This window comes from Notothenia coriiceps, unplaced genomic scaffold, assembly GCF_000735185.1.
Source record: "Notothenia coriiceps isolate Sejong01 unplaced genomic scaffold, NC01 NC01_scaffold00013906, whole genome shotgun sequence".
Taxonomy (NCBI): Eukaryota; Metazoa; Chordata; class Actinopteri; order Perciformes; family Nototheniidae; genus Notothenia; species Notothenia coriiceps.
The window spans coordinates 125,149-135,095 of record NW_011346607.1 but is presented as its reverse complement, the minus strand read 5'-3'; the positions used below and the strand labels follow the sequence as shown (position 1 = coordinate 135,095).

At 39.9% G+C, this 9,947-nt stretch overlaps 1 protein-coding gene across 4 annotated transcripts in view; it reads right to left on the bottom strand.

Moving 5' to 3' along the window:
• The window catches only part of slc8a4b (solute carrier family 8 member 4b), a 93,317-nt gene that overhangs the window by 64,387 nt on the left and 18,983 nt on the right, over positions 1 to 9,947 (bottom strand). For 3 of the 4 annotated variants that reach the window (XM_010774368.1, XM_010774371.1, XM_010774370.1), the window contains exon 2: positions 4,552 to 4,645. The gene's annotated coding sequence lies outside the window, so the exon portion shown is untranslated. The remainder of the gene's footprint in view (positions 1 to 4,551; positions 4,646 to 9,947) is intronic. The other variant, XM_010774369.1, reaches the window with a different exon arrangement.

Genomic DNA, 9,947 nt, shown 5'->3' with positions numbered 1-9,947 from the left:
AAGTCTCCGAATGCTCCGCGGAGCGGGTGTACGTGACTTATTAAAAAACAGATTTATGCTCCCCACACTACTCACACGCACAGCTTTAATATCTTCCCTAATCATGCACACACACAAGGCTGTAAATATGGAAAATCAATGCAAGTAGACCTTCACTGTCACTGCAGTAATGACTGGGACAGCTGACAAGAGGTTGGCAAGAGTTATAACAGCTTACAATTAGCGCCTGAGTAGCACACACACACCACACACACAACACACACACACCACACACACACACACACACACAACACACACACACACACACCAACCACATACACACACACACAGACACATACACACACACACACACACACACACACACACACACACACACACACACACACACACACACACACACACACACACACACACACACACACACACACACACACACACAGCTGTAGCTGTAGCTGTAGCACAGGCTTAACCACAGATAAGCGAGGTTGGCAGTTAAACTCAGTTGGAGGACAGACTGCAAGGCCGGGAATAAAGAGACAAAGACAGAGAGGGAGGCATCAAAAGAAAGAGGGCACAAAAAGCCAGAGGGAGAGAGATTTAGATTTGGATGGGGGGGGAAGGGTGGACATTTTCGAGGCCTGGCACAGAATCAATTCACAGCATCACCAGCAGCGACACCAGACAGGCCTGGCAATCAACAGCTGAAGGGACCTCGTTACTTCAAGGTCACACACACCTACCACACACACAGATGAAACTAGACCGAGGACATGGCGATGTTTCACATGAATTCTCCTGATTCCTCCTCCAATGTTGATGTTTTAAATGATTTGAACTCCTCTCTGGTATCACCACATCTAAAGTGGTATTCTCTGCACTCTGCCTTTATTGACTGTTTGGGGAGCTGAGTGGAAGGATTAGTCGGCAACTTGTGCGAGCATTGATTAGAGAAGTGCAGGACTTAAATAAAACTCCTACACCCAAATACTGCTTCACACCCCTATGGGCTTTGAAGATGATCCTAAACCACTTTCAATTATGTTTTCTCTTAGCCGTTAGCTTGGTTACAAATCTGATTGTGTATGTCTATCCATTTTAGGAGTAAAGAAAAATGCAAATGTTGAAAATAGACTTGATCTTTTCAACTACTAGTGTTAGTGATTATACTTTATTCTAGATATTTTAACTTGATTCTCAAAATAATAAATACTTCTCCGTATATATATTTTCGGATGTTTTAAAATGACTAAATGACATATTTTAAGATGGTGCACAGTGAAGTTTAGTAGGGCTTCCATTTGTTTACTTATCGTCTTGCTTAGGTGTCTGAAATGGTTTCATCAACTTCAGAATCCACACTTTGTTGCTCACTTGTACTCATATTACTAAATAAATAAATTTTGGATGCTTCTGGGAATCATTTTGTTCTTGTGGAAGTCCAGCTCAATTCCAACTATTGCCACTTTGCCAGAATGACCCTAAGGCACAGCGCGGCTCATGACAAACTATTCCTACCTCGCATTAGACATAACTCTTTAGGTGTGGATTCACACAGTATGGAGGTTATTTGTGGGGCCACTAGGCTGCGGAGATATAACTTCCCAGTCACTTCACTTAAGTGGTATTGCATACTGGAGAGACACATGTATTTACACCTTTTCAACCTCTGGCGAGAAAGTGTATTTGCACTGCAATCCATGTGCTTCCGACACTTATTTTTTAGCAACATCCCAAGACACATAAATGGTGTGCAAAAGTAATTTAAGAGAGGACCTTCCTCTGTGTAATGTGCTGAATGTTGCATCACTGGATGAACAGCAGGAGGCTTGCTGTTCTGACACTGACTAGTAAAACTGTCTCTGAAATACATTTCCTAAACATAAATCTCATGTTCTCAGTAACCTGTAACCCTCTCCTCGATACTCTTTGTCTGTGAGGTAAAGGTTGGCGGAAGAAAGGCTATTTTCCTGGCATTTGGTCCAAAACCTCTTGAGACTGTAGCTATAACTGTGATTTAGCTCAAATCCACCGCGGTGCACTGAGGTCTGAGTGCTGTCTGATTATTCTGACCTGGTGTTTGAAGGTCTGTCTGCAGAATCGCAAGAGGTTGTTTCTACGACTGCAACAAGCTAATCAGTGTTTGGCTCATTAGAAATAAATGTGCTTAATTAACGGGAGCCACAATCGATGGAGTAGAAGGGGAGAGGAGAGTGGGGAGAGGAGAGTTTATATTTACGATGTGGTTGACGACAAAAGGAAGGAGAAAGCATCCAATAAAGCAGTGAGGAGAAATGAGGGACCGCTATGAAAAAGAAGAAGGAGCTAAAGAAGATATATTGCCTGACTAATATGGACGGTGTGGTTTTCCATTTTAACCTTGAGGAGGAATACAAATCCTATACACACACAACCACACACACAATCTTGACTCATGAGCTTCTGGTTAGATCCTGCATGAAATCTGTAAAAGCCTCCAATCACGTATGAAAGGGAGAGATTTAGCACGCAATACCACATTATATGCAAATTGTTCTTACTCTAATACCGTCTGATGGAAAAAAATACATGGGCGAAGAAAAAGTCAATATGTTTTGAAGCAAATATAATCTGTGAAGTTGACCGGGGTGCAGACAGGGATCAATTTGAGCAGCAGCAATGCAGGGCGGGTGGCCGCAGCCTTCTGTCTCCATTAGTCCACACAGGAGGAGTGGAGGGGACAATTTCACCCAATTTGTCTGGAGACTAATGCGTTCATCTCTGAATAGCAGCCGCACTCGGGATGTTTAATTTTGAAATGCTCTCCAGCTAAGATTACTCATTACACTGTGACAAAACGGAATCGATTCTGTTTCCACATTGTATTAAAGCAAATCAGGTAGAAAGTTAAACCACCTCCAGGTACTTTTGGAATACTTGAAATTAACTTATCAAGCAAAGAAAGAGCCTTGCAATAGTTTGTAACAATGTGTAATATAAAATAGTTTTTAGCCAAGCTAGTATTTTTTGGTCAGTTGGTTGGTCAGTCAACAACATTGGTCAAAAACTAAAACATTTCAACAATTATTGGATGGATTGCCATAGAATTTGGAATGTATGTTCTCTTAAGAATCAATTGTGTCTGAACTCTGGAAACACAGGTACAAAATAAAGCTTAGATGGTACAGTATGCTGTGTACCATTGTTTAGATCAGTTGAGTAAAGTGATCTGCTTTTAATACACCTCTAAGAAGTTGTAGGAAAGTAGAGTATTAAACACAAAATATCATTAAATGTCATCAATAAACACTAAAAAGACTGGAAAGCTGTTTGTGGGAGAACACACTGCTCGCACAATCCACTTCTAACACACTACCAGTGGACATTTGTGGCGCAATTTGCACGCATGCAACCAAATCCGGTGAGAAGATGTCATTTTTCCTAAAGGCATTTACATTGCTTCTCACAGAACAGAAACATTAAAGGGGACCTATCATGCAAAATGCACCTTTGTACCTTTTCCTCCATACCCAAAATCTCTAAAAACAGGGCTTTAACAGATCTGATACAAACTGATACAGATTTGAAAATAGTCTGACGTCAGTGACGAGGAGCTCCGCCTATATGGCCAACTCTCCACCAAACAGGAGAATGAGAGGTTGCCGTGGCATGGTAACAGCATGGTAACATGATGCTCGTAACTCGGCCCCCTCCTTTGCAGGGGGGCGTGGTCAGCTGCAGCGCATGATGGAGGAGAGCGAAATAGAGCGAAATGAGGCATGGCTAAAATGCATGATCTGTTTGGTATTTTGAAAAAGAAAACGTATAAATAAATATACCTTATATAGGTATGGCCCTACAATATATTATTCAAATATAGCATGATAGGTCTCCTTTAAATGAAAAAGCTTTTTATTAAATCTCAATTTGACTGTTTGAGCACCTTTGTATGTGTTGCTATCATTTGATTTGATTAACATTTCTTCTAACAAGACATAATTTGTTTGTTTTACTTTAAGATAATCCTTGCCATTGGGTGCAGCTACTATCTTTGTACCGCAGATTATAACAATAACGCCCCTCAACACTTTGCATTGCGGTCTCCAGTGTCAGAAATATTCTTCAGTATATCCTTTGAGAAATAAATGATGTTGTGTGGGGAACATGTTAGGGCACAACGATCCTGCTTTAGTTCCTAAAAACAGTTTTCTGCTGGACCTCATTCCTGTAATGATAATAGCTTCTCGCGGTTAGCTGTTAATTACTGCTGCTCTGCCCGCGTGTGTCTAACTGTGTGTGTGTGTGTGTGTGTGTGTGTGTGTGTGTGTGTGTGTGTGTGTGTGTGTGTGTGTGTGTGTGTGTGTGTGTGTGTGTGTGTGTGTTCATTATGCTGAGCACGCTCGATGGGTGTGTGCAGCCATGAGTGAAAGTACCACTCTGCTGGAGAGGCAGGAAAGAAGAGCGTCTATAAGTTGGATAGAGACTCAACACACAGGTGAGTCCCTGAGTCACCCTGACCTTCTGATTGGTCCATCAGCACACACACACACACGTAGATAAAATATGCACACTCACATACAGATTGCGTCTGCAGCCCGGTGCGGCGAGGTGATGTCACATCAGTTGATCTCAGTGGTTTGTAGTTGACTCCACCATCTGGCTTAGCTGCCTAAAACACACACAAACACACACATTGTTATATTAATGTTACAAGACCACAAAATACCTCCTTTAAAACCCATTTTCTGACACTTACAGCACCCACTGAGAATATGCACACACAGTCTCTATAGAAACGCAGAAGAAACATTTACAGTAGTTTACAATATCTTCCACTGACACCACACCAACCGCTAATAAACACACATATTCTTAGGCATGAATAATTTATTTATGTTCACATACATTTAAAAATATCCTGCTTGAAATCAATTAAAATGCAGATGTCCTTCTCTCACAGCTCCCAAACAAATCTCCCCTTTGCCGAACCGCAAAATATACGAGTCTCTGGAGCTCCTCACCGAGCCCCGCATTAAATTAGTGGCTCTGAAATATTAAATCTGGGTGTTTCAGAGAGTGTAAACATCCCAATATGGGGCAGCGGTGACCATTAAAAGTCCTGCTGTTAACCACGGCACTTCCAAAAATCACTTTTCTATTAATTAACCAGGGACTGTGACACTGTTTCCTGCAAAGTTCTGTGTAGGTGGGACTATTTTCCTCCATCATTGTAGGTTGTAATCCTCATAATGACACGTAATTTCCAATGTAACTACTGTTGCAGGTGTAGGAAAAAAAGGGCACATCACTTTCTATCCAAGAGGAACCAAATATGTGTCCATTTTCTTCACCTAATAACAGGGCAGCAGTTAGAAAATAATTGGTGCTGTTTCAAGTGTTATGGTCTCGATATCCCGGATTAATGTATTTATTGCGATACATCAAATGTGATAGGAAGCTTATTTAAAGAATCTCGCAGAGCCACAACATTAATTCCATTTTTGCTCAGCACCCCTTCCAGAAATCCAAAGGGACTAAACTATGTTGGAAAAACGTAAAACTCAAACCTATTGTCCGTTTGACACAGTGACAAAAGTAGGCACTCATTGCAATGTCTATACTCAATCCAATTGCTTTCTAAATGTGTGTTAGATTTACATTTTTTTTTCCCTTCAAATAAATGCATTAAAAACACTTTGAATGGTGGTGAGACAGCTCCACTTTTGGAATATAAACAAGTATTAAATCTGTCAAAAAACTTTTTTGCTTGCTCAGCCCCACCAGAAATCTGGCAATCCACCCTCTGTGTGTGTGAGGCTTACAGTATGCATTAACCAACTGCCGGATTCACTGACAACCAACATTTTTTAGCAAAGATGCTGTCATTTCTGACTGAAAAACCTAAGTGAAATGCGCACATGGAGTTTAGTTGTGATTGACTCGAGATTGGTTCCCCCACTTTTCAATAAGAATAGGGTAACAAAATGGACATTTACATCTAAGTGTCACAGCTTATTAATTTAACCTTCAAGTGGGAAGGTTGATTAAGCACAGTTGCACTTTTTAATCAACTTCACACTCAAAGTTCTGCATTGCCCGCCTCAGTTAGGACTTTAGTGTAATGTTCAAGGGCAGTGTGTGTGCCTTAGTCTCTCTGCACACACTCCAGCTTCTCACAGGATTGTACCTGACAACTTGGGCTGTGACCTCACCTTATTTAACATTAGGCCCTGAAGTTATATTGCCAAGCTTGGGATGAAAGTATTTAATTTAATTTACAAGCTACTTCATATTTACTTCCATTCAATGTCAATATTCCACTTGTGTGAATGTAATGTGTGTGTGTGTGTGTGTGTGTGTGTGTGTGTGTGTGTGTGTGTGTGTGTGTGTGTGTGTGTGTGTGTGTGTGTGTGTACCCTAAAGGTAGTTAAAGTTGTTTTTGCCATTAATTTAGATCAAGTGTCACGTTAGATAAAACTCTCTGACAACCACATGGGGCCGATGATCAGAGGTCAAAGCATACTGAGGGCAAGAACTGAAGAGATGTGCTGGTCGCCAGACAGACACACACACACACACACACACACACATGTACACACACAAGACATAAGACATACATGTATCATATCAAGGATAACTAATAGACTGAAACCAATTTTGAGATTTTTTTTTTTAACTGCTTGAGACATGCTTCATGTTAGGGCTGCTTTATTAATTAAAATGTTATGAAAATCACAAAATGGACTGATGCAATATCCAAATCGCAGTAAGTGCATTATTTATTATATGCTAAATATGTGGAAATATCTGAATGGAGCTGCAGACAAGTACTGGCCCACATGTACTCTACAGACTAAAAGTCTAAAGAAAATAGAAAATCTTTTTCGGAACAGTTCACTTAAAACACACAAAAAAAACCAGTAAATATAATTTAATATAATTTATAATTAAAATAATATTAAAAGTTTTAAAAGATATATCCAAAAACTAAACGGAATAAAGTAAGGCTATATTTGAGGTCTTTAGTCAGTCTAACTTTTTTTTAGCATGTCATGTTATCCATCCCATGCTAATGCAGAATTATCCAAAAATGTGTTATGTGTTATCCTTCATTAAAGAGTTCATGCTCCATTCTTTATCTCCAACCAAATGGTTTCCATCCATTCGTTACACCCAACAAAGTCATTATGATGTTGTAATTAGGTTTAATCTGGTCCCACACTCCATCTTCATAGCAATCATCCATCGCTTCCACACCTCCAGCAGCTTCCCTGTACTCCACTGCTTCTCCTCTCTGTTCATCTTTTACCTGTAACTCCACCCCTTTCCATCACTTTATCACTCCCTTCCTTTATTTCTCTCCATCTTTGTGTCTTTGTTTCATCATTATTTTCAGCATTCATCTAGCCATCCCTCGACCACCTCCACCTGACCTGCATTTCGCCTTGCTCGTTTATACAGTATCTCCCATCTTTTACAACTCCAATTTCCCTTCTTGTGGCTCTATTGATTTGTACATTCACCAATACAATTAAACCACACCATCTGCACACATCAGCATCTCTGGAACAGGGCAACAAATGAAACAGTCGAGATCGGCTAAACTAATTATGCCAACACTGGAAATAGTTGCCATGCAAAATGATTAAGAACCAAGCAACCAAGTAATTCTTTATTAAATATATCACATCTGCAAAATGTAATGGACCAGTTTCATACATGGGATGATTAATGAAAGAGCCTAGCAACCAAGGAAGAACCAACAAATGAAAACAATTATTAAAGAAATGACCAACAGATTAAAGGTCCAGAATGCCAAAGAGACAACCAACCAACAAACAAACCAAGGAACGAACAGAGTTACCGGAGAAGAACCAAAGGAGAAAACAAAGCGCAAATATCCAAACAAAGAACCAAAGAATGGAACAATTCATTCAAAGAAATGACGGCAGCCTCCTAGCGGCTAATGAAAAGTCCTTTTTAATTATTTATCCCCAATCGTATTATGGCTTCATTTGGCTCACGTCTCACCCAGGGAATGCATTTCAATTACCTCCTCATGTAAGAATTGTTGATTATTCAGTGAACCAAGGCAAGGATTCAGATTGCAATCAAAGTCATGATCCATATGCACAAAGCGTAAAACTGCAATTTCATTAAACCTGTGTGCCTAAATGACCTTTGACCTGAGGACAATGAGTACAGACATCTCTATTTCTGCTACTGTTTTAAAAATGAGTCCCTTTCACTCTCCTTAATTCAATTCATGACTTTGGTATAAATTATGCATGACCTATATCAAAACTGCAAAAATTCAACTATGGAATTAAACATTAATGTTTTTATTACTCTTTCTTTCTCCTTTCTTATTCTCTGTCCCTGTCTCAGTTTCCACACAACACACAGATGAACGGTGTGTGTGGATCCATAGTGGAGCAGCGGTGCGCGGCGGAGCGAGGTTATTGCAAAGGTCAAACGAACCGAAACACGGAGCACACTTTTAAATACGCTCACACACCAGCACACACACACAACCTTCACACGCGATGCTCTGTTCGACAGTGACACATGGCTTATGCAACAGATGCTCAGAGATGCAAAAAGAAAGGAATACAGAAACACATGGCTGAAATGCAAGATGTAGGAAGAGCGCACACACACACACATACATACACACACACACACACACACACACACACACACACACACACACACACACACACACACACACACACACACACACACACACACACACACACATTCACAGCTCTTGTCGGTGCTGTATTGAGTCGAGGGTGACTGAGTGACTCACATAGCTGACTGCCTATTTGGCTGTCTGCACTGCCAATAGACACACAATCACAGAGTCAATACCCTGCGAACGCTCACACACAGGCAGACTGAACGACTGCGCACCAAATGTTTTCAAATGTGTGCAAGGTGGCAGAGGGGATGAGTCATGCCTGCCTTCAGAAACTCTTCACAACTGGGAGTTTGACTTTGCAACGACCTTTCAGTCTGTCTTTCTCTGTGTGCTCTCTGGAGGAGAAGTCACAGTGAGCTCAACGTGTACCCTATGAAAAATCAACACCTGGTACATATGGAAAAGACCAGATATTTTGAGAGTAGATAATGTATAATTGAGCATCCACTTTCTCTTACCATATCATTTCACTTGTACCAAGAGTATTAAATTGAACAATTTTAAATGTTAAGAAATTCACTTATTCCCCCATCTTGCCAATATCTTCAAATGTATATGTCGAAATTAAGTTATTTTGGGAGAAGATATTGCATCGTAATTGTGCTCAATGACCTCATCATACCATTTTTACATATACCAAGAGAATTTAATGAAATCATAAAAATGTTAAGAAATACTTGTATTCCCTTATGGACACACTTGTCTCCTTGCAAACACTTGGATGAGATAAACAATACCCCTCCAATGTCTTAATTTAGCTAGAGCCAGAACAATTAGCCTAGCTTAGCATAGGTGTTTTTCTCGTCAATATCTTTTTATTACATTTTACTATAAATCCTGTGTCAAATATCCTTGTTTAATATGTATCACCTTAACTGTTTGTAGTCATGATTTAGTTGACTTAAAGTTTGGGCGTATCGTTTTTACCATAGTCAATGAAACTGACATTTAAAACCTTTTCAGTTATCAGATTATATTGAACATTTAACTCAATCTAGTCTACATTAAAATATAAACTTGTTTCTTTCTCCCAAACCCCCCGATGCTGTCATTGTCGAAAAAGTAAATGAGTGTCCTTTCAAAATTGTCAAACTTTTGCTTGAATTGCACATGAAAAAATATGTTTAGATGGTATATTCTTACACTATGTATAGAGAATTATATCAAAGTAAAATGTTGCGAGTAATGCAAAGGAAAACTAGTACCTCTCCGCACATCTTGCCCTGCAGATAACAGGTCGGACTTCACGTCGTCTATTGTTGACTTC